Source organism: Mustelus asterias, chromosome 18, assembly GCF_964213995.1.
Source record: "Mustelus asterias chromosome 18, sMusAst1.hap1.1, whole genome shotgun sequence".
Classification (NCBI taxonomy): domain Eukaryota; kingdom Metazoa; phylum Chordata; class Chondrichthyes; order Carcharhiniformes; family Triakidae; genus Mustelus; species Mustelus asterias.
Window position 1 is genome coordinate 33,148,321 of NC_135818.1, and position 21,632 is coordinate 33,169,952.

Below are 21,632 nucleotides of genomic sequence, written 5' to 3' on the forward strand. Positions count from 1 at the left end.
ATTGGGCAAATCAAATTAGCCACAATGCCGTAGAGGAGGAATTCCTGGAGTATATACAGGATGGTTCTCTTGACCAATATGTGAAGGAACCAACTAGAAAGCAGGCCATCTTAGATTGGGTACTGTGAAATGAGAAGGGAATCATTGCCAATCTGGAGGAAGGTAACTAGTGGCGTGCCGCAGGGATCGGTACTCGGGCCGCAACTGTTTACCATTTATATAGATGATCTGGAGGAGGGGACGGAGTGTAGGGTAATGAAGTTTGCAGACGACACAAAGATAAGTGGAAAAGTGAATCGTGTGGAGGACGGAGAAGATCTGCAGAGAGATTTGGACAGGCTGAGTGAGTGGGCGAGGATATGGCAAATGGAGTATAACGTTGAGAAATGCGAGGTTATACACTTTGGAGGAAATAATAACAAATGGGATTACTATCTCAATGGAAACAAATTAAAACATGCTACCGTGCAAAGGGACCTGGGGGTCCTTGTGCATGAGACGCAAAAGCCCAGTCTGCAGGTACAACAGGTGATCAAGAAGGCAAATGGGATGTTGGCCTATATTGCGAAGGGGATAGAATATAAAAGCAGGGATGTCTTGATGCACCTGTACAGGGCATTGGTGAGGCCGCAGCTGGAATACTGTGTGCAGTATTGGTCCCCTTATATGAGGAAGGATATATTGGCATTGGGGGGAGTGCAGAGAAGGTTCACCAGGTTGATACCGGAGATGAGGGGTTTGGATTATGAGGAGAGGCTGAGGAGATTGGGTTTGTACTCGTTGGAGTTTAGAAGGATGAGGGGGGATCTTATGGAGACTTATAAGATAATGCGGGGGCTGGATAGGGTGGAGGCGGAGAGATTCTTTCCACTTAGTAAGGAAGTTAAAACTAGAGGACACAGCCTCAAAATAAAGGGGGGTCGGTTTAAGACAGAGTTGAGGAGGAACTTCTTCTCCCAGAGGGTGGTGAATCTCTGGAATTCTCTGCCCACTGAGGTGGTGGAAGCTACCTCGCTGAATATGTTTAAAGCGCGGATGGATGGATTCCTGATCGGTAAGGGAATTAAGGGTTATGGGGATCAGGCGGGTAAGTGGTACTGATCCACGTCAGATCAGCCATGATCTTATTGAATGGCGGGGCAGGCTCGAGGGGCTAGATGGCCTACTCCTGCTCCTATTTCTTATGTTCTTATGTTCTTATGGTTGTGCATGTCCCCTTGGGGGTGAGTGAGTCACCATAACATGATAGATTTTTTATCAAGATGGAGTGTGAAGTAGTTGATTCGGAGACTAGGGTGCTGAATCTTAATAAAGGAAACTATGAAAATATGAGGCATGAGTTGGCTTTGATAGATTGGGGAGAGTTACTTAAAGGTTGACAGTGGATAGGACAGTTCAAGGAACGCATGGGGGAACTGCAACAACTGTTTACTCCTGCCTGGCACAAAAGCAAAATGATTAAGAGGGCCAATCCATGGGTTACAAAGGAAATTAGAGATAGTATCCAATCCAAGGAAAAAGCATATAGATTGGACAAGAAAAATAATGAGGATTGGGAGCAGTTTAAAATTCAGCAAAGAAGGACCAAGGGATTAAGAAGGGGAAAATACAGTACGAAAGCTTTATGTTCCCTGCAAGCTTACTTTCATACTGTATTTCCCTTTCTTAATCAATCCCTTGATCTTCAAGCCATTGGTCAACGAGGCACCACGCTTCCTTTATGTGTAGACACTCCGAGGGTTTACGATCTCAGTGGGACCTCCAAGAAACTGTGGGAGATCTAGGGTACCGGCAACATTAGGCACTATTAGGTACTAAAGTCGACTTGGGTACAAACAGCACTAGACAATACGAGTACTCAGTCTTACAAGCTTTAATTACTTGTTCACGAGGATAAACAGACTTGCAGCCCTCTGCAGAGTGTTTCTGATGTTACATACAAACAACTTGGCAATTATAGTTAATTACAGCAAATGAGAAACAAGCAATTTTTCTACTCCTTCATTTGCATATACATTCACCAACATACCCTAGCTTTTCACCCTTACTTATTCGATGAAACTGTTTCCTGCTAATCCTTCATTTGCATAGCATGTCCCCATATCTTGCCTTTGGTATTCCGTTATGGAAAACTCTGATTTTTCTTATCCTCTGGTGAAGGCCGAAAAACAGAATGTTTACAGGACTTATGCAGGTGAAGATTAGCCATTCATGCTAAATATGCAAGCACCGACCCCATTGCTCGATAGAGATTTATGGAACTATAATTTTAACAGTTTAACTTCCACACTGACATTAAGAGTTTCTATAGGTACGTGAAGAAAAAGAGGTTGGTGAAGACAAATGTAGGTCCCCTACAGACAGAAACAGGGGAATGTATAATAGGGGACAAAGAAACGGTTGAGCAACTGAATACATACTTTGGTTCTGTCTTCACAAAAGAGGACACAAATCAGATACCAGAAATGTTGGAGAATGCAAGGTTTAGTGAGAGGGAAGAACCGAGGGAGATCAATATTAGTAAAGAAATGGTGCTGGGAAAATTGATGGGATTTAAGGCAAATAAATCCCCAGGGCCTGATAATCTACAGAGTACTTAATACAGATAATCCAGAGTACTTAAGTGAACAAAGAACAAAGAAAATTACAGCACAGGAACAGACCCTTCGGCCTTCCAAGCCTGCACCGACCATGCTGCCCGACTGAACTAAAACCCCCTACTCTTCTGGGGACCATATCCCTCTATTCCCATCCTATTCATGTATTTGTCAAGACGCCCCTTAAAGGTCACTATCGTATCTGCTTCCGCTACCTCTCACAACAGCGAGTTCCAGGCACTCACCACCCTCTGTAAAAAAAACTTGCCTCGTACATCTTCTTTGAACCTTGCCCCTTGCACCTTAAACCTATGTCCCCTTGTAATTGACTCTTCCACCCGGAGAAAAAGCTTTTACGATCCATTCTGTCCATGCCCCTCAATCTTGTAGGCTTCCATCAGGTCTCCCCTCAACCTCCGTCACTCCAGTGAGAACAAACCAAGTTTCTCCAACCTCTCCTCATAACTAATGCCCACCATACCAGGCAACATCCTGGTAAATCTTTTCCGTACCCTCTCCAAAGCCTCCAAATCCTTCTGGTAGTGTAGTGCCCAGAATTGAACACTATAGTCCAAATGCGACCTAACTAAGGTTCTATAAAGCTGCAACATGACTTGCCAATTTTTAAACTCAATGCCCTGGCTGATGAAGGCAAGCATGCCGTATGCCTTCTTGACTACCTTCTTCACCTGCGTTGCCACTTTGTGACCTGTGTACCTGTACACCCAGATCCCTCTGCCCATCAATACTCTTAAGGGTTCTGCCATTTACTGTACATTTCCTATCTGTATTAGACCTTCCAAAATGCATTACCTCACATTTGTCCAGATTAAACTCCATCTGCCATCTCTCCGCCCAAGTCTCCAATCAATCTATATCTTGCTGTACCCTCTGACAGTCCTCATTGCTATCCGCAATCCCACCAACCTTTGTGTTGTCTGCAAACTTACTAATCAAACCAGTTAAATTTTCCTCCAAATCATTTATATATATTACAAACAGCAAAGGACCCAGCACTGATCCCTGAGAAACGCCACTAGTCACAGCCCTCCATTCAGAAACACACCCTTCCACTGCTACCCTCTGTCTTCTATGACCGAGCCAGTACTGTACCCATCTTGCCAGCTCACCTTTGATCCCATGCAACTTCACCTTCTGTACCAGTCTGCCATGAGGGACCTTGTCAAAGGCCTTAATGAAGTCCATGTAAACAACATCAACTGCCCTACCCTCAATCATCTTCGTCACTTCCTCGAAAAGCTTGATTGTGTTAGTGAGACACGACCTCCCTTTTACAAAACCATGTTGCCTCTCACTAATACGTCCACTTATTTCCAAGTGGGAGTAAATCCTATCTCAAAGAATCCTCTCCAATAATTTCCCTACCATTGACGCAAAGCGTAGCCGCCTGTAATTACCTGGATTATCCTTGCTACCCTTCTTAAACAAAGGAACAGCATTGGCTATTCTCAACTCTTCTGTGACCTACCCTGTAGCCACTGAGGATACAAAGATTTTTCTCAAGGCCCCAGCAATTTCCTCCCTTGCCTCTCTCAGTATTCTGGGGTATATCCCTGGGGACTTGTCTACCTTAATGTTTCTCAAGAACTGCAATACCTCCTCCATTTTGATCTCAACAGACTCAAACTATCTACACACCCTTCCCCAGACTTATCATGCACCAAGTCCTTCTCTTTTGTGAATACTGACACAAAGTGCTCATTTAATACCTCGCCCATTTCCTCTGGCTCCATGAATATATTCCCTCCCCTGTCCTCGAGTGGGCCAACCCTCTCCCTGGCTACCCTCTTGCTCTTTATACATGTATAAAATGCCTTAGGATTTTCCTTAATCCTGCTGGCCAATAACTTTTCGTGACCCCTTTTAGCCCTCCTTACTCCTGAAGTTTCTTTCTACTTTCCTTATATTCCACATTTGATCGCGTGTTCCCACCCTCCTAGCCTTGACAAATGCTTCCTTTTTCTCTTTGACTAGGCTCATAATATCTCTCGTTATCCAAGGTTCCTGACATTTGCCATACTTAGCCTTCATCCTTACAGGAGGAATTCCCATCAACTTACACTTGAAAGCCTCCCACATGCCAGATGTTGATTTGCCCTTGAACATCTGTCCCCAATCTACATTCTTCAGTTCCTGCCTCATATTGTTGCAATTAGCCTTCCCCCAATTTAGCACCTTCACTTGAGGACTATACATTTCTTTATCCATCAGCACCTTAAAGCTTACTGAATTGTGGTCACTGTTCCCGAACTGCTCTCCTACTAAAGCGTCGACCACCTGGTCAGGCTCATTCCCCAATACCAGGTCCAGTACAGCCCCTTCCCCAGTTGGACTATCTACATAGTGTTTCAAGAAGCCCTCCTGGATGCTCCTTACAAATTCTGCCCATCCAACCCCCCCATAGCACCATGTGGCTCTGGAAATAGTGTATGCATTGGTGGTCATCTTCCAGGATTCTATAGACTCTGGAACAGTCTCTGCAGATTGGAGGGTAGCTAATGTCACTCCAATATTCAAAAAGGGAGGTGGAGAGAAAACAGGGAATCATAGACCAGTAAGCCTAACATCAGTAGTGGGGAAAATTCTCGAATCCATTATCAAGGACTTTATAACAGAGCATTTAGAAAGCAGTGGCAGGATCAGACAAAGTCAGCATGGATTTATGAAGGGGCACTCCTGCTTGACAAATCTGTTGGAATTCTTTGAAGATGTAACTAGTAGAGTTGACAAGGGGGAGTCAGTCGATCTGGTATATTTTGGCTTTCAGAAAACATTTGACAAAATCCCGCATAAGAGATTATCACGCAAGATTAAAGCGCATGAGATTGGGGGAAGTGTACTGAGATGGATAGAAAACTGGTTGGCAGAGATGAAACAAAGAGTAGGAATTAATGGGTCCTTTTCAAATTGGCAGGCAGTAACTAGCACAGGGATGGTGCTGGGACCCCAACTATTCACAATATATATTAATGATTTGGATCAGAGAACAAAATGTAACATCTCAAAGTTTGCAGATGATACCAAGTTGGGTGGAAGGGTGAACTGTGACAAGGCTGCAGAGATCCTTCAGCATGATCTGGGCAGGTTTAGTGAGTGGGCTAATCAATGGCAGATGAGTATAATTTGGGGTTATTCACTTTGAAAGCAAAAACAAGGTGGCAGATTACTATATGAATGGCTGTAAATTGGGAGAGGATAGTGTGCAGCAGGGCCTGGGTGTCCTTGTGCACCAGTCGCTGAAGGTAAGCATGCAGATGCAACAGGTGGTAAAGGCAGCAAATTGGCGTTCGTTGCGAGAGGTTGAGTATAAGAGCAGAGATGTGTTGTTGCAATTATACAGGGCCTTGGTGAGGCCACACCGAGAGTATTGTGTGCAGTTTTGGTCTCCTTTTCTGAGGAAGGATGTTCTTGCTCTCGAGGGAGTGCAACGAAGGTTTATGAGGCTGATTCCGGCGATGGCGGGATTGATGTATGAGGAGAGATTGACTAGGTTAGGATTATTTTCACTGGAGTTCAGACGAATGAGGGGGAATCTCAGAGACTTACAAAATTCTAACAGGACTAGACAGGGTAGATGCAGCAAGGATGTTCCCGATGGTGGGGGAGTCCAGAACCAGGGGTTACAGTCTGAGGATTCAGGATAGACCATTTTGGATGGAGATTAGGAGACATTTCTTCACCCAAAGAGTGGTGAGCCTGTGGAATTCATTACCACAGGAAGTAGTTGAAGCCAAAATACTGAATGTATTCAAGGCGCAGCTAGGTATAGCACTTGGAGCAAACAGGATCAAAGGTTATGGGGAGAAAGCAGGAGTTAGGCTATCAAATTGGATGATCAGCCATAGTCATGATGAATGGCGGAGCAGACTCAACAGATCGAATGACTGCCTCCTGCTCCTATCCTCTATGTTTTTATGTATTAATGATCACAATCTTGGTGTGCAGGGGACAATTTTAAAGTTTGCAGATGACACAAAACTTGGAAGTATGGGAAGAGGACAGTGTAGAACTTCAAAGGACATAGACAAGTTAGTAGAGTCGGCAGATGAATTTCAATGCAAAGTGTGAGCCAGAACATGGAAACAATATAAAATAATGGGCAAAATTCTTAAGAGGGTGCAGGAGCAGAGGGACCCAAGTATATAGTGCATAGATCATTGAAGGTGGCAGGACAGGGGGAGAGGGCAGTTAATAAAGCAGATAGTGTTCTGGGCTTTACTAATAGGTTACAAGAGCAAGGAGGAACTTATACAAGACACTAGGGCGGCACGGTAGCACAGTGGTTAGCACTGCTGCTTCACAGCTCCAGGGTCCCGGGTTCGATTCCTGGCTCGGGTCACTGCCTGTGTGGAGTTTGCACATTCTCCTCGTGTCTGCGTGGGTTTCCTCCGGGTGCTCCGGTTTCCTCCCACAGTCCAAAGATGTGCGGGTTAGGTTGATTGGCCAGGTTAAAAATTGCCCCTTAGAGTCCTGAGATGCGTAGGTTAGCGGGATTAGTGGGTAAATATGTGGGGGTAGGGCCTGGGTGGGATTGTGGTCAGTGCAGACTCGATGGGCCGAATGGCCTCCTTCTGCACTGTAGGGTTTCTATGATTCTATGACTAGTTAGACCTCAGCTGAAATATTGTGTACAGTTCTGGGTGGCACACTATAGGAAGGATGTGAACACATTGGAGAATGCAGAAGAGGTTTACAAGAGTGGTTCCAGGCATAAGAAACTTCAGTTATGAGGATAGATAGGAGAGGGTGGGACTGTTATCCTTGCAGAGAAGGCAGCTAAGATGAGATTTGATAGAGATGTTCAAAATTAAAAGGGGCTTGTCAGAGTAATTGATGAGAAATTGTTCCTGGCTCGTAAAATGATCAAAAACTAGAGGGCGCAGATTTGAAGTGATTTGCAAAAGAAAGTATGATATGAGAAAAACCTCTCTCACAATGAGTAGTTCAGTTCAGAATGCACTGCCTGGAAATGTGGTGCAGGCAGGTTCAATTGAGGTATAAAAGAGGGCATTAGATGACTACTTGAATAGAAACGATGTGCAGGGGTGATGGGAAAAGGCAGGGAATGGCACTAAGTCATGATGCTCATCTGGAGAGCCAGTGCAGACACAATGGGTCAAGTGGCCTCCTCTTGTGCCATAACAATTCATGACACAAGGAAGAAAGAAATTACTCCACTCAGAATTTGGAAGCTTTAGAACTCTCCGTCCCGGAATGGTGTGGATGCTCCATTGTTGGTTACATTTAAGGCTGTGATGTGGAGGATTTAAGGCTGGGATAGACAGATTTTCGGTCTGTTACTGAATCAAGGGCTATGTGGATCAAGAGGGCAAGTGAAGTTGAAGCCCAAGATTAGTCATGATCACACTGAATGGTGGAGCAGTTCATTGGGCAAACTTCTGCTCCCATTTCTTGTGTTTCTTGGAAACCAGGGCTAACAATTCATCGTCTTAACTCATACAATTTTAGTTCTAGTAAATTAAAATAGCAAATGTGGGTGGGTGAATTAAAGACGACAAATTCAATGTCAAATCAGGTAAAAATCAGAAATGAAGATAATGAAAGATTGGATTGGAAAACGAGAGGTAGAAAAGAAAAGGAATAAAATTTGACTTCTTAATTTCCTGCGGAAAATTTAAAATCAGAAGGAAATGAGATTTGACATTTTAATAGCTGCTGCGAGTTTAGTTCATAGCCATTGCCACCATGCAAGTACAGCAATTTCATGACCTTGATGTCAATAGTGAGGCAGAAAGTGAATTAAGCTTTCACAAAACTATGAGTGGAGTGATGCAATTTGGACAACTTATGGATATTTGCACTTAACTGCAAATCTGCTCACCTGAAGACGCTGTACCATTTACGCATAAATAACAATAAGCACTTATTAGTAAGGGAATCAAAGGTTATGGAGATATGGCAAGAAAGTGGAGTTGAGGATTGTCATATCACATCAGTCGTGAACTCATTGAATGACGAGGCAGATTCGATGGGCCAAATGACCTCCTTCTGCTCCCATGTCTTATGGTCACCATTAGCCTGCCATTATTCCCACAGGAAATTCCAGCCCATCACAGTTAAAACTCCACAATTATTAGTACACCTTTGGTTAGCAACAGAAACTCCCTCCCGATAACCTGACTCAATTCATCTGTCAGAGTTGCCAACTTTTGATAACAGACCTCATTTCAACAAAAACACCACATTTTGAAATAAATTACAATATCTTGAAAATTGACTGTGTATCAATGGTTTATCAGCTGTGAATTATTTTAAAATCAGCACTTTCAATCTCTAGAAGAACAGAATGCTTCATATGCATAAACAGTTTTGAAACTTTAACCTGTTCCTTCTAATATTCTTTTGAAGCCTAATAGCAAAATTGAATTAAAGGGCATAATTTGAACATAAGGAAGAAATAAACCCAGCAAGTAAAGCAAAAAAAAATTACAAAGCTGTGCTGCCAGCCAGGAAATAAAGTTCCATCCTGACTTGAGGGAGTTGGATAAGCACCTGAAGAGAAATAAATTGCTGGGCTAGTGAAAGGATGGGGGAAGTGGAATAAGCACACTTACTCTTGCAGAGAATTGACACGGACACAGAGCTGAATGGGCTTATTCTCATGCTGCCATCATTCAATGGCTCAACGAGTATTAAAAATGCATTATAATTTATAAACTCCAACTATCTTGCACACCAAAAACAGAAATTGCTGGAAAATCTCAGCAAGTCTGAAAGCATCTGTGGAGAGAGAAGAATGATCTCTGAAGAGACCCGATGAGATCACGTACCAACCGAATCAAGAACAGATTCTTCCCTGCTGCCAGACTTTTGAATGAACCTACCTTGAAGTAAAAATAAATTCTAATATTTAAGTTTTAGATACAAAGTTTTAGGTGCAAATTATCCAGATAGCAATTGTACCATCAAATCCCAATACTTAAATAATAGCAACAACAGTCTATAACCATCCATTGTTAAAGTAAACTATTCTACAAACTCTTGTGACTAACACCACTACAGTATAATTTAAAGATTCCTTCTAAAGAACTGAATTATCCAAATATCTGAATTGAAGCATGTAAAAAACAAAGCAAAATAAGAAAGTGAAAGAACATTGAATCGAAACATTTGAATTATGACTAAATTGCATACTTCACAAAATTTCATCATTTAAATCTTGTTAAATGGAATCATTCTCAGATTTAATGATCAATTCTAATGTTAAGACAAAAAAAAATTGAATTAGTCAATACAAGTAGAACTGCCTTGTAAGCCAGATGGTACTGGATTTGAGTCACATGGCTCTTTGTTATTAAAAATCATTAGCCACTATAAAGTTTTGTCAATTCTCAGCTCCATCAGAGGTGAGATTCTCCACTTCAGCTGGAAGTAAAAAAAATTGCCTCACTCAGGTGCAAATGCAATCATGAATGGGCGGCACAGTGGCAAGTACTGCTGCCTCATAGCGCCAGGGACCTGGGTTCGAATCTGGTCTTGGGTGACTGTGGAGTTTACACATTCTCCTTGTCTGACTGAGTTTCCTCCGGGTGCTCTGATTTCCTCCCACAGTTCAAAAATGTGCAGGTTGGGTGGATTGGCCATACTAAATTGTCCTTGTGTCCTAAGTTGTGCAGGTTAGGGGGATTAGTGGGGTTACGAAGAGTTGATGCAGGCTCTATGGGTCAAATAGCCTCCTTTTGCACTGTAGGAATGCTATGATGAACACTTTCAAGATGATTCAGGGTCAATTAGTCCTAAATCAAGCATCATAGCCTCCCAACATTTTGAAGCAACGCGAATTTTCTGCAGAAAATTAAAGGAAAGATAGAAGGAGAAAAACTTTTTAAAAATGGCTTTCAAGAAATCTGGAATAGTTAGTTTACATCATTTTCCAAAGATAAATATATTGAAATTGCTGTCCCTTTTTAAAAATAAATACAAGAAACACAATCAATATTATGAGGTTATCCCTCTTCCTCGCTACTTCTAAATCATAATACTTCAAACCAGCACCATCATTAGCTCATCTACTCATCTCTGCAGTTACTCATTTTGAAGGCATTTAGAACATTGTCTTTTTCATCATCACCCCTAACAATTCACCACCAAGTAGCAGTGCAGACAGATGCACACAAGTGCTAACACTTGGAACAAAGGAAAATAACAAATTTATGGTTGACAGTAATAAGCAAATGGGAGGCTGCAGCTTACCAATCTTCATGTTACTTTCTCTTTACCCCACCTTCAAAAAGCAAGAAACAAAAAATTGTTCTCCTGACCATTTATTTTATAACTAATCAAAATCTAATGATTTGTTTATTACCCATCTAGCTTCAATTCAAATTTAATACCAAGCTGTCAAAGTCGCTTAATGTCAATTTAGCATAATTTTGAAAATAATTATAGTTAAGAAAAAAAATGCAACAATAGATTTAGGAAATTTACTCTAGTTTGGCTATCCCTGGAAATTGATTTATTATTCATTCAAAAACTCATTTTTTTAAAAAGTAAATAACAATAAATACAACGTAATAGCAAACACCACAACAATCTATAATGGCTTCTTTGATTTTTCAGTAATTATAACTCGTAGGAGGTTTTGTGTAGTGCGTAGCATCCATGCCTCTGAGCTAGTAGTTCAAGTCCCATTCTAGGACTTGATGGCCAAGAAAGACGTTTCCATAATGCAACCAAACAGGTTGAGTATCAACCTGTAAATCCTTCTAATATACACCAATGGTAGATGGCAAGAGCAGGAGAAATTCCTGACCAGCCATGTGATGAAAATAAATTGGAGCCTCTCCCATCACTATCCACAGCTTCAAGCTGCAATATGCATATAGAATTTATGTTGCCACAGCAACTCTGACTTCTTGGGAGGCCATGTAGCTCAGTTGGCTGGATCAGATTGGTGCCAACAACACAAGGTTTGTTCTGACGAGGGTGGATTCGAGACCTTACCCTATTTGTGATGGCGACTGTGACACTGTGGGGCTGACCACGCTACAGATAGAGAACAAGAAATATAACTCAGGAGTGGTCACGTGTACTCCCTGTATAAGGACCAAAAGGATACAATTTTTAAAAATAATTAGTTATAGCATGTTTTTCACAATAGAGAAAGACACATAATGAACTAAACTAAGTCACAATTGGCATCAATAACACACTGGGCCTCTCTCAAATAACAAATGCTAGTACTCCTTTCGTCATTTAGTACTTTATTCGGTTTTGTGACACAAGAGCAAACACAGAACATAAATAATGCAGGGGTAAATGTCCTTCATACCAATGGACGACAGCAGTTATTATTAATGAAATATTGAAATCTATCTGATTTGTATTGCTCTTTTATTTCAAAGGAAAATGCTGTACCACCCAATGATTCAAAGGTACAGTTACTTTTTCAGAGCCACACGAACCATAAAGTTCTCAATTTAACAGCCACCAAAAAGTTAGCTAATATCAGGGATAGACTGTTAAATTAGGACAAAAAAAAAAGCCATGACTCAGACTCCAGATCACTCTGTAATTGCTCCTGCTAAATGTTAGGTGAGGCCAAGATCAAGTCTTCCATGCAATCCAGACATCACTCCAACAACAAGTAGTAGATGCTAGCTCAATTAATAATTTTAAAATTTCAGTTCAACAGATTTTTGCTAAAGAAGGATACGGAGCTGAGGCAGATGGGTGGAGTTAAGATCGGTCATGATCTCACTGAATGACAGAACAGGATTGAGCAGTTAAATGGCCCATTCCTGTTCTCATGAATAATGGACACTATCTGGAAAGGCCCCACCAATAAAATCATACTTCTGATTATAGTCAATGCTTGAAGCTGAGGAAAGATAAGCAATTAGTCCCTAAAGCAAAACAAATAAATGAAATTGTATGATGTTGTTTTTATGTTTTAAGAAAATCTAGCAAAGAGCATTACATAATTACTGGTTGAGATCTAGCAAAGTTAAATTGCTGGTTGAGAGATCAATCAAACAGAGATTAAATGGCGATTGAAAATTAAATTAAATTTAGTACCTTGTACTAAAAAGGAAAAAGTAAAAGCAAAGAAAAAAGGAACATCCCACTGTTAAATGCTCATCACTTTCTCAGGATGTTCTTCATCAGGGAGACAATGTTTTCAATTAGAAAGGAAAAGCAACTACAATTTCTTTAATGAATTTATGCCCACAAGATATTCCAAAACACTTCACAAAGTAATCTTTGAAGTGTACTCACTATAATGTGAGCAAACTCTGCAAACCAATTTCTATGCAAGCTGTAACATGATTCGTTAATAGCTTTTTCAGTGTTGATTGAGGAATGAATGATTTGCCAGAACTTCTAAGCTTTCAATAGTACTATGAGATTATTCATGGGATCACTGGGGTGGCATGGTGGCAAGCACTGCTGCCCCACAGTGCCAGAGACCCGGGTTCAATTCCGGCCTTGGGTGATCTCTGGAGTTTACACATTCTCCCGTGTCTGCGTGGGTTTCCTCCAGGTGCTCCAGTTTCTTCCCACAGTCCAAAGATGTGCAGATTAGGTGGATTGGGCATGCTAAATTGCCCTTGTGTGCCAAGGTGTGTAGATTAGGTTTGGGGGAGGGAGGTGGCGGCTCTGGTTAAGATTCTCTGTCGGAGAGTCTGTGCAAACTCGATGGGCCAAATGGCTTGCTTCTGCGCTGTAGGGATTCTATGAAAACAGGCACACTGGACCTCAGTTTAACATATCATCTAAAAGATGGTACCTCCAACAATGCAGAAATGCTTGCTTAAGACTGTCAAATTCTGGAGTGGAGCTGGAATCCCAAAGGCGGATGCTGCTCAGTGGTGACACTGGTTACTATTTCAAAACATATTTATAAGCATACTGAAAAATATATTTGTGGGAATATATAACACCATCTTCTCAATATAGCACGGGGTACGAGAATTCAAAACCAAAATAAAGATGATGGCATTCTATGCACCCCTCCCCGATGAGCTCAATGCATTCTACGTTCATTTTGGGCGAGGTCAGTGAAATGACATCACTCCGGAAGCCTCAGCCGAGCCCGTATCCGAGGTCACCTTTGTAGACATCAGATCAGCCATTTTGAAAGTTAATCCACGTAAAGTGACTGGCCCAGATGGAGTCATGATGTGGAGATGCCGGCGTTGGACTGGGGTAAGCACAGTAAGAAGTCTCACAACACCAGGTTGAAGTCCAACAGGTTTATTTGGTAGCAAATACCATAAGCTTTCGGAGCGCTGCCCCTTCGTCAGATGGAGTGGCTGGCTGTAGAGATTTGCATTCTAATTAGTATTCTGTAACTTGATTTCTGTGTCTCTGTGCACTGTTGGAGAACAGATATCCACTCCATCTGACGAAGGGGCAGCGCTCCGAAAGCTTATGGTATTTGCTACCAAATAAACCTGTTGGACTTTAACCTGGTGTTGTGAGACTTCTTACCCCGGATGGAGTATTCAGATAAGCACTCAGATCCTGCGCAGACCAGCTGGCGGGGGTATTCGCAGGCATCTTTAATCTCTCCTTCCTCCGATCTGAGGTCCCTTCCTGCTCCAAGACAACGACCACCATCCCTGTACCAAACAAAAGGCAGGCAGCATGCCTTAATTACTACCGCCCCCGGTGGCTCTGACGTCCATCATTACGAAGTGATTCGAAAGGTCAGTCATGAACACATCAACTCAGGTCTCCCAGATTGCCTGGATCCATCACAGTTCGCCTATCACCACAACAGTGCACAACAGACGCCATCTCCCTGGCCCTACACTCAACCCTGGAACACATGGATAACAAAGGCACTTATGTCAGACTCCTATTTATTGACTATAAATCATAGAAATCATAGAGACCCTACAGTGCAGAAGGAGGCCATTCGGCCCATCGAGTCTGCACCGACCACAATCCCACCCAGGCCCAACCCCCACATATTTACCCGCTAATCCCTCTAACCTACACATCCCAGGACTCTAAGGGGCAATTTTTAACCTGGCCAATCAACCTAACCCGCACATCTTTGGACTGTGGGAGGAAACCGGAGCACCCGGAGGAAACCCACGCAGACACAAGGAGAATGTGCAAACTCCACACAGACAGTGACCCGAGCCGGGAATCGAACCCGGGACCCTGGAGCTGTGAAGCAGCAGTGCTAACCACTGTGCTACCGTGCCGCCCTTCAGCCTTCAACACCAATATCCCAACAAACTCATCTCCAAACTCCATGACCTAAGGCTCTGCTCCTCCTTCTGCTACTGGATCCAAGACTTCCTAACCCACAGACCTTAATCTGTGGCTAGGTAGCGACACCTCCTCCATGATTATCCTCAACACCAGTGCCCCACAAGGCTGTGTCCTCAGCCCCTTCCTAATCTCCTTATACACTTCTGACTGCATGGCCAAATTCTACTCCAACTCCATTTTCATGTTTGCTGATGACACCACTGTAGTAGGTCGGATCTCAAACAATGATGAGACGGAGTACAGGAAAGAGATAGGGAATCTGGTGAATTGGTGCAATGCCAATAATCTCTCCCTCAATGTCAGTAAAATGAAGGAGATAGTCATCAACTTCAGGAAATGGAGTGGAGGTTATGCCCCTGTCTACATCAACGATGATGAAGTGGAGATGGTCAACAGCTTCAAGTGTCTAGCTGTTTTGATCACTAACAATCTGTCCTGGTCCTCCCACGCCGAATCTATAGATAAGAAAGCCCACCAACGCTTCTATTTCTTCAGAAGGATAAAGAAATTCAGCATGTCCACTACGACTCTCGCCAATTTTTAATCATCACCATCGAAAGCATCTTTTCCCGATGTATCACAGCTTGATAGGACTCCTGCCCTGACCAAAACTGCAAGAAACCACAAAGGGTTGTGAATGTAGCCCAGTCCATCACACAAACCAGCCTCCCATCCACTGACTCCACCTACACTTCCCACTGCCTCAGGAAAGCAGCCAGCATAATCAAGGACCTCACGCACCACAGACATTCTCTCTTCCACCTTCCTTTGTTGGACAAAAGATACAAAAGTCTGAGATCATGTACCAACTGACTCAAGAACAGCTTCTTCCCTGCTGCGATCAGACTTTTGAATGGTCCTATCATATATTATGCTGATATTTCTCCTCATCCTATCTGTAACTGCAACACTATATTCTGCGCCCTATACTTTCCTTCTCCCTTATGTACTCTATGAACAGTATGTTCTGTCTGGATAGCGTGCAAGAAACAATACTTTTCACTATCGCAATACATATGACAATAATAAATCAAATCTAGTTGCGGATCGATTGGAGAAGCTGGGATTATTAGTTTTCCAAAATCATGAGGTGTCTAGACATTGTAGAGAGAAATTGTTTTCATCCATGTAAGAGTCTGAACCAGAGTGCACAGATTTTAAATGATTGTGTTATAAAGTGTTACTGCTATGCATCTTCTTACTTAAATCCATTGCTGATGTCATCAGTAAGTGCTGAGACATCATCAGTTGTGGCTGCTGCACCTGTGTATTTATAGACATGATGTGGAGATGCCAGCGTTGGACTGGGGTAAACACAGTAAGAAGTTTAACACCACCAGGTTAAAGTCCAACAGGTTTATTTGGTAGCAAAAGCCACACAAGCTTTCGGAGCTCCAAGCCCCTTCTTCAAGAAGGGGAAGAAGGCTGAAGGAGGGGCTTGGAGCGCCAAAAGCTTGTGGCTTTTGCTACCAAATAAACCTGTTAGACTTTAACCTGGTGTTGTTAAACTTCTTACTGTATATTCATAGAATCAGAGTGCAGCAGAGGCCCTTCGGCCGATCGAGTCTGCACCAACACAGGAAAAACATCTGATCTCCCACCTGTTAAGTTAGGTGCCCATGGTGTTAAGGGTAAGATCTCGGCATGGATAGAGGATTGGTTGACTGGCAGAAGGCAGAGAGTGGGATAAAGGGGTCTTTCTCAGGATGGCAGCCGGTGACTAGTGGTGTGCCTCAGGGGTCAGTGCTGGGACCACAACTTTTCACAATATACATTAACGATTTGGAGGAAGGAACTGAAGGCACTGTTGCTAAGTTTGCAGATGATACAAAGATATGTGGAGGGACAGGTAGTATCGAGGAAGCAGGGAGGCTACAGAAAGACTTGGACAGGTTAGGAGAATGCGCAAAGAAGTGGCAGATATAATACAATGTGGAAAAATGTGAGGTTATGCACTTTGGAAGGAGGAATGGAGGCATAGACTATATTCTAAATGGGAAAATGCTTAGGAAATCAGAAACACAAAGGGACTTGGGAGTCATTGTTCAAGATTCTCTTCGGGTTAACGTGCAGGTTCAGTTGGCAGTTAGAAAGGCAAATGCAATGTTAGCATTCATGTCAGGAGGGCTAGAATACAAGAGCTGTATAAGGCTCTGGTCAGACCCCAATTGGAGTATTGTGAGCAGTTTTGGGCCCCATATCTAAGGAAGGATGTGCAGGCTTGGAAAGGGTCCAGAGGAGGTTCACAAGAATGATCCCTGGAATGAAGAGCTTGTCGTATGAGGAACGGTTGAGGATTCTAGGTCTGTACTTATTAGAGTTTAGAAGGATGAGGGGATCTTATTGAAACTTACAGGATACTGCAAGGGTTGGATAGAGTGGACGTGGAGAGGAAGTTTCCACTGTAGGAAAAACTGGTCTACCTGATACGCTGCAAGAAAGGATGTTCCGAGGCATGGTACATTGGGGAAACTATGCAGACGCTGCGACAACGGATGAATGAACACCGCTCGACAATCACCAGGCAAGACTGTTCTCTTCCTGTTGGGGAGCACTTCAGCGGTCACGGGCATTCGGCCTCTGATATTCGGGTAAGCGTTCTCCAAGGCGGCCTTCGTGACACACGACGGCGCAGAGTCACTGAGCAGAAACTGATAGCCAAGTTCCGCACACACGAGGACGGCCTCAACCGGGATATTGGGTTCATGGCACACTATTTGTAACCCCCACAGAGTTTCACTGGCTGTCTTGTCTGGGGACAATACACATCTTTTTAGCCTGTCTTGATGCTCTCTCCACTCACATTGTTTCTTAAAGACTTGATTACTTGTAAGTATTCGCATGCAACCATTATTCATGTAAATTGAGTTTGTGTCTTTATATGCTCTGTTTGTGAACAGAATTCCCACTCACCTGAAGAAGGGGCTTGCAGCTCCGAAAGCTTGTGTGGCTTTTGCTACCAAATAAACCTGTTGGACTTTAACCTGGTGTTGTTAAACTTCTTACTGGGAAAAACTACAACCAGAGCGCACAACCTCAGGCTAAAGGGATGATCGTTTAGAACAGAGATTAGGAGGAATTTCTTCAGCCAGAGAGTGGTCAATCTGTGGAACTCTTTGCCGCAGAAGGTTTGTGGAGGCCGGGTCATTGAGTGTCTTTAAGACAGAGATAGCTAGGTTCTTGATTAATAAGGGAATCAGGGGTTATGGGGAAAAGGCAGGAGAATGGGGATGAGAAAATATCTGCCATGATTGAATGGTGGAGCAGACTCGATGGGCTGAGTGGCCTAATTCTGCTCCTTTGTCTTATGGTAATTCCATTTACCAGCACTTGGCCCATAGCCCCTTGAGTGTTATGACATGCCGAGTGCTCATCCCTGTGTTTTTTAAAGGATGAGACAACCTTCAACCCCTCTCCTTGAACCTATGTCCCCTCGTGACTGACCCTTCAACTAAGGGGAACAGCTGCACCTTATCCACTCTATCCCTGCCCCTCAAAATCTTGTACACCTCAATGAGGTTGCCCCTCTGTCTTCTCTGCTCCAATGAAAATAACCCAAGCCTATTCAATCCCTCTTCATAACTTAAATGTTCCATCCCAGGCAGCCAGAATCTCCTCTGCGCCCCCTCCACTGCAATCACATAATTCCCATAATATGACGACCAGAACTGTGCACAGCACTCGAGCTGTGGGCTCACCAAGTTCTATACAACTACAACATGACTTCCCTGCCTTTGCAATCTATGCCTCAATTGATAAAGGCAAATGTCCCATATACTTTTTTCACCACCCTACTAACACACACTTCCACCTTCAGTGACCTATGGACAAATATGCCAAAGTCCCTTTATTCCACAGAACTTCCTAGTGTCATGCCATTCATTGAATAATTCCTTGTCAAATTACTCCATCCCGTCTATATCTTCTTGTAGCCCAAGACACATCTCCTCACTATTAACCACCCAGCCGCTCTTTGTGTCATCCACAAACTTAATTAAATGTACTCCTCTCGGTCATCCATCTTGTTTATATAAATGACAAATAATAGGGGACCCAGCATAGATCCCCGTGGTACACCACAGGACACTGACTTCCAATCACTAAAGCAGCCTTTTGTCATCTCCTACAATTGAGCCAATTTTGAATCAAATTACTTTGTATCCCATGTGCATTGCCTTCTTTACCAGACTCCCTTGTGGGACCTTGTCAAAGGAATATTAACTGTCATTAATATTAACTGGTTGAGAGGAGACTTGATAGAGGTTTATAAGATGATGAGGGGGATAGATAGAGTGAACGTTCAAAGACTATTTCCTCGGGTGAATGGAGTGGTAACTAGGGAGCATAACTATAGGGTTCATGGTGGGAGATATAGAAAGAATGTCCAAGGTAGGTTTTTTTACTCAGAGTGGTTGGGGTGTGGAATGGACTGCCTGCAGGGATAGTGGAGTCAGAAACTTTAGGAACATTTAAGAAGCTATTGGATAGGCACATGGAGTACTTCGGGATGATAGGGAGGAAATAGCTTGATTTGGGTTTCAGACAAAGCTCGGCACAACATCGTGGGCCGAAGGGCCTGTTCTGTGCCGTACTGTTCTATGTTCTATTAATTCTGATACTAGCTGCTCCCAATTTTAAGTCCATACTTTTATTTTAAACTTCATTATTTTTATATATTAAAGAAGATTAACTTTCACAATGTGTTTTGACTACCCTTTTGAGATCAAATTATCACATATTGGCAAAAGTATCAAAGGCAACGTGTAGAAACTCCTTTTTATGCAGTAATAGGTTAGAATTTGGAACACACTGTCTGAGCGAGTGGTGAAGGCAAAATTTATTTATGGCATTCAAAAAGAAATTGGATAAACACCTTAAGGGTGCAGAGGAAGGTTTGCAGGGCTACAGGTAAAGGGACAGTAGAGTGGGACTAGTAAAATTGCTCTTGCAGAAAGTTGACACAAGCTCAGTGTGCTGCAATTATCCCACGATCTCATTTGCATTTCTACAAAGTACAAGTACAGTGCAATATGGCAATATGAAATGCATGGAATACATAGACAGATTGGAAATGTATTTTAACAGTATTAATAGCAAAATCAATGGGACAGGGATAACATTCTTAAATGTGAATCACGTACTAAATGACAAGTGGATGGAACCACATCCAAGTAAATGTTAATAGTAATTACTGGATATATTTTAACAATGAAAATAATCCACAGCTTTCATCAAATTTCTTTTCACAGATTTTCTCCATCATTCTCGAGTCATTTCAGGAGCAGAGGAGTTCATCGAATCCACACCAGTTCTCTATGGAGCAATCAAATCAGTCCCCACTCCCCCTTGTGATCCCATAGCCCTACAGGTTTATTTCCTCCAACGTTCTTCCAATTTCCATTTGAAATCATTGATTGTTTCCACTTCCACCAGCCTCGTGAGCAGAGAATTCCAGGTCATTATTGCTCATTGTGTTAAAAAAATATTCTTCCTCACACTGCCCTTGCAACTCTTGCTCAAAGCCTTAAATATGTGCCCCCTATTCCTTGTAATATCAGCTAATGGGAAGGGTTGTTCCTTGTCTACCTCATCCAAACCTCTTATAATGAGCTTTTCCAACCGAACATTTTAAGTAAAATCTCTTTTCCCTGGAGCTATTCTGGTAAATATCTTCTGCACCCTCTCATCCTTCCTAAAGTGCAGTAACCAGAACTGGACACAATACTTTAGCTGGGGCTTAACCAGAGTTTAGCCAGATGAATATAATACAAGTCGTCGCAAGATGAGACGTTATAGATACAACAGATTTTTGATTACGGGAAGTCACATGTAAGATATAGAATTAAAACACAACTGCCAAAAAATAAGTTACAAACCCATCAACCCATGATTAAAATTTAAAGTGCACGCCTCCCCATGACTACAATGTCGGCACTCTTCCTTCCACACATGACACAATATCTCTCCTTTGAAGCCATAAAAGATTACTTTATTGCAGGCAATCTTTTGTATAAGTCATGCATTAAAAAATAATGCACCGTGGCTAGCATTGCTGCCTCACAGCACCAAGGACCCAGGTTCAATTCCGAACTCAGGTGATTGTGTGGGGTTTGCATGTTTTCTCAGTGTCTGTGTGGGTTTCCTTCAGGTGCTCCTGTTTCCTCCCACAGTCCAAAGACTTGCAGGTAAGGTGGATTGGCTATGCTAAATTGCCTCCGAATGTCCCAAGATGTGTAGGTTAGATGGATTAGCCATGGAAAATGTTTTGGGATTGCAGGGATGAAGTGGGGAAACGGTTCTCTGTCAGAGAGTCAGGGCAGACTCGATAGGCCAAATAGCCTCCTTCTGCACTGATTCTATGAAATAACTGTTGAAATTAACTCCAGAAGTGGATATCAAGCGTCAATAATTTGTTGAACGATGAACTGAGACTCTGCATTTTATCTCATGCTTTCCGTTGTTACTGTAAGTCACTAATGCGAGAATATACACATTTTTAAGATGATAGTTTGCAATTTCATTTTGAAGTTAACATACCAAAATAAGCTATTGAAATCATATCGCCTCATTCAACTATGTTACAACATGCCAAATGATGTGGTCAGTCCCAACTTGTCGATCACAAATGAATCGCTTCAAAAATGTATTTGTCTAGATTGGATTTCGGAAAGATTACGAAACTGAGTCATCTCCTGCATCAAGTACTCATGAAATGCTCTCCAAGCAACGCTCAAACAATCCATTCTACAAGACCATATCCTAGTT

At 42.5% G+C, this 21,632-nt stretch overlaps 1 protein-coding gene across 3 annotated transcripts in view; it reads right to left on the reverse strand.

The window, feature by feature from the left end:
- strn3 (striatin, calmodulin binding protein 3) overlaps nt 1-21,632 on the reverse strand; it is a 342,931-nt gene that overhangs the window by 320,537 nt on the left and 762 nt on the right. The gene's annotated exons all lie outside the window — the stretch shown is intronic.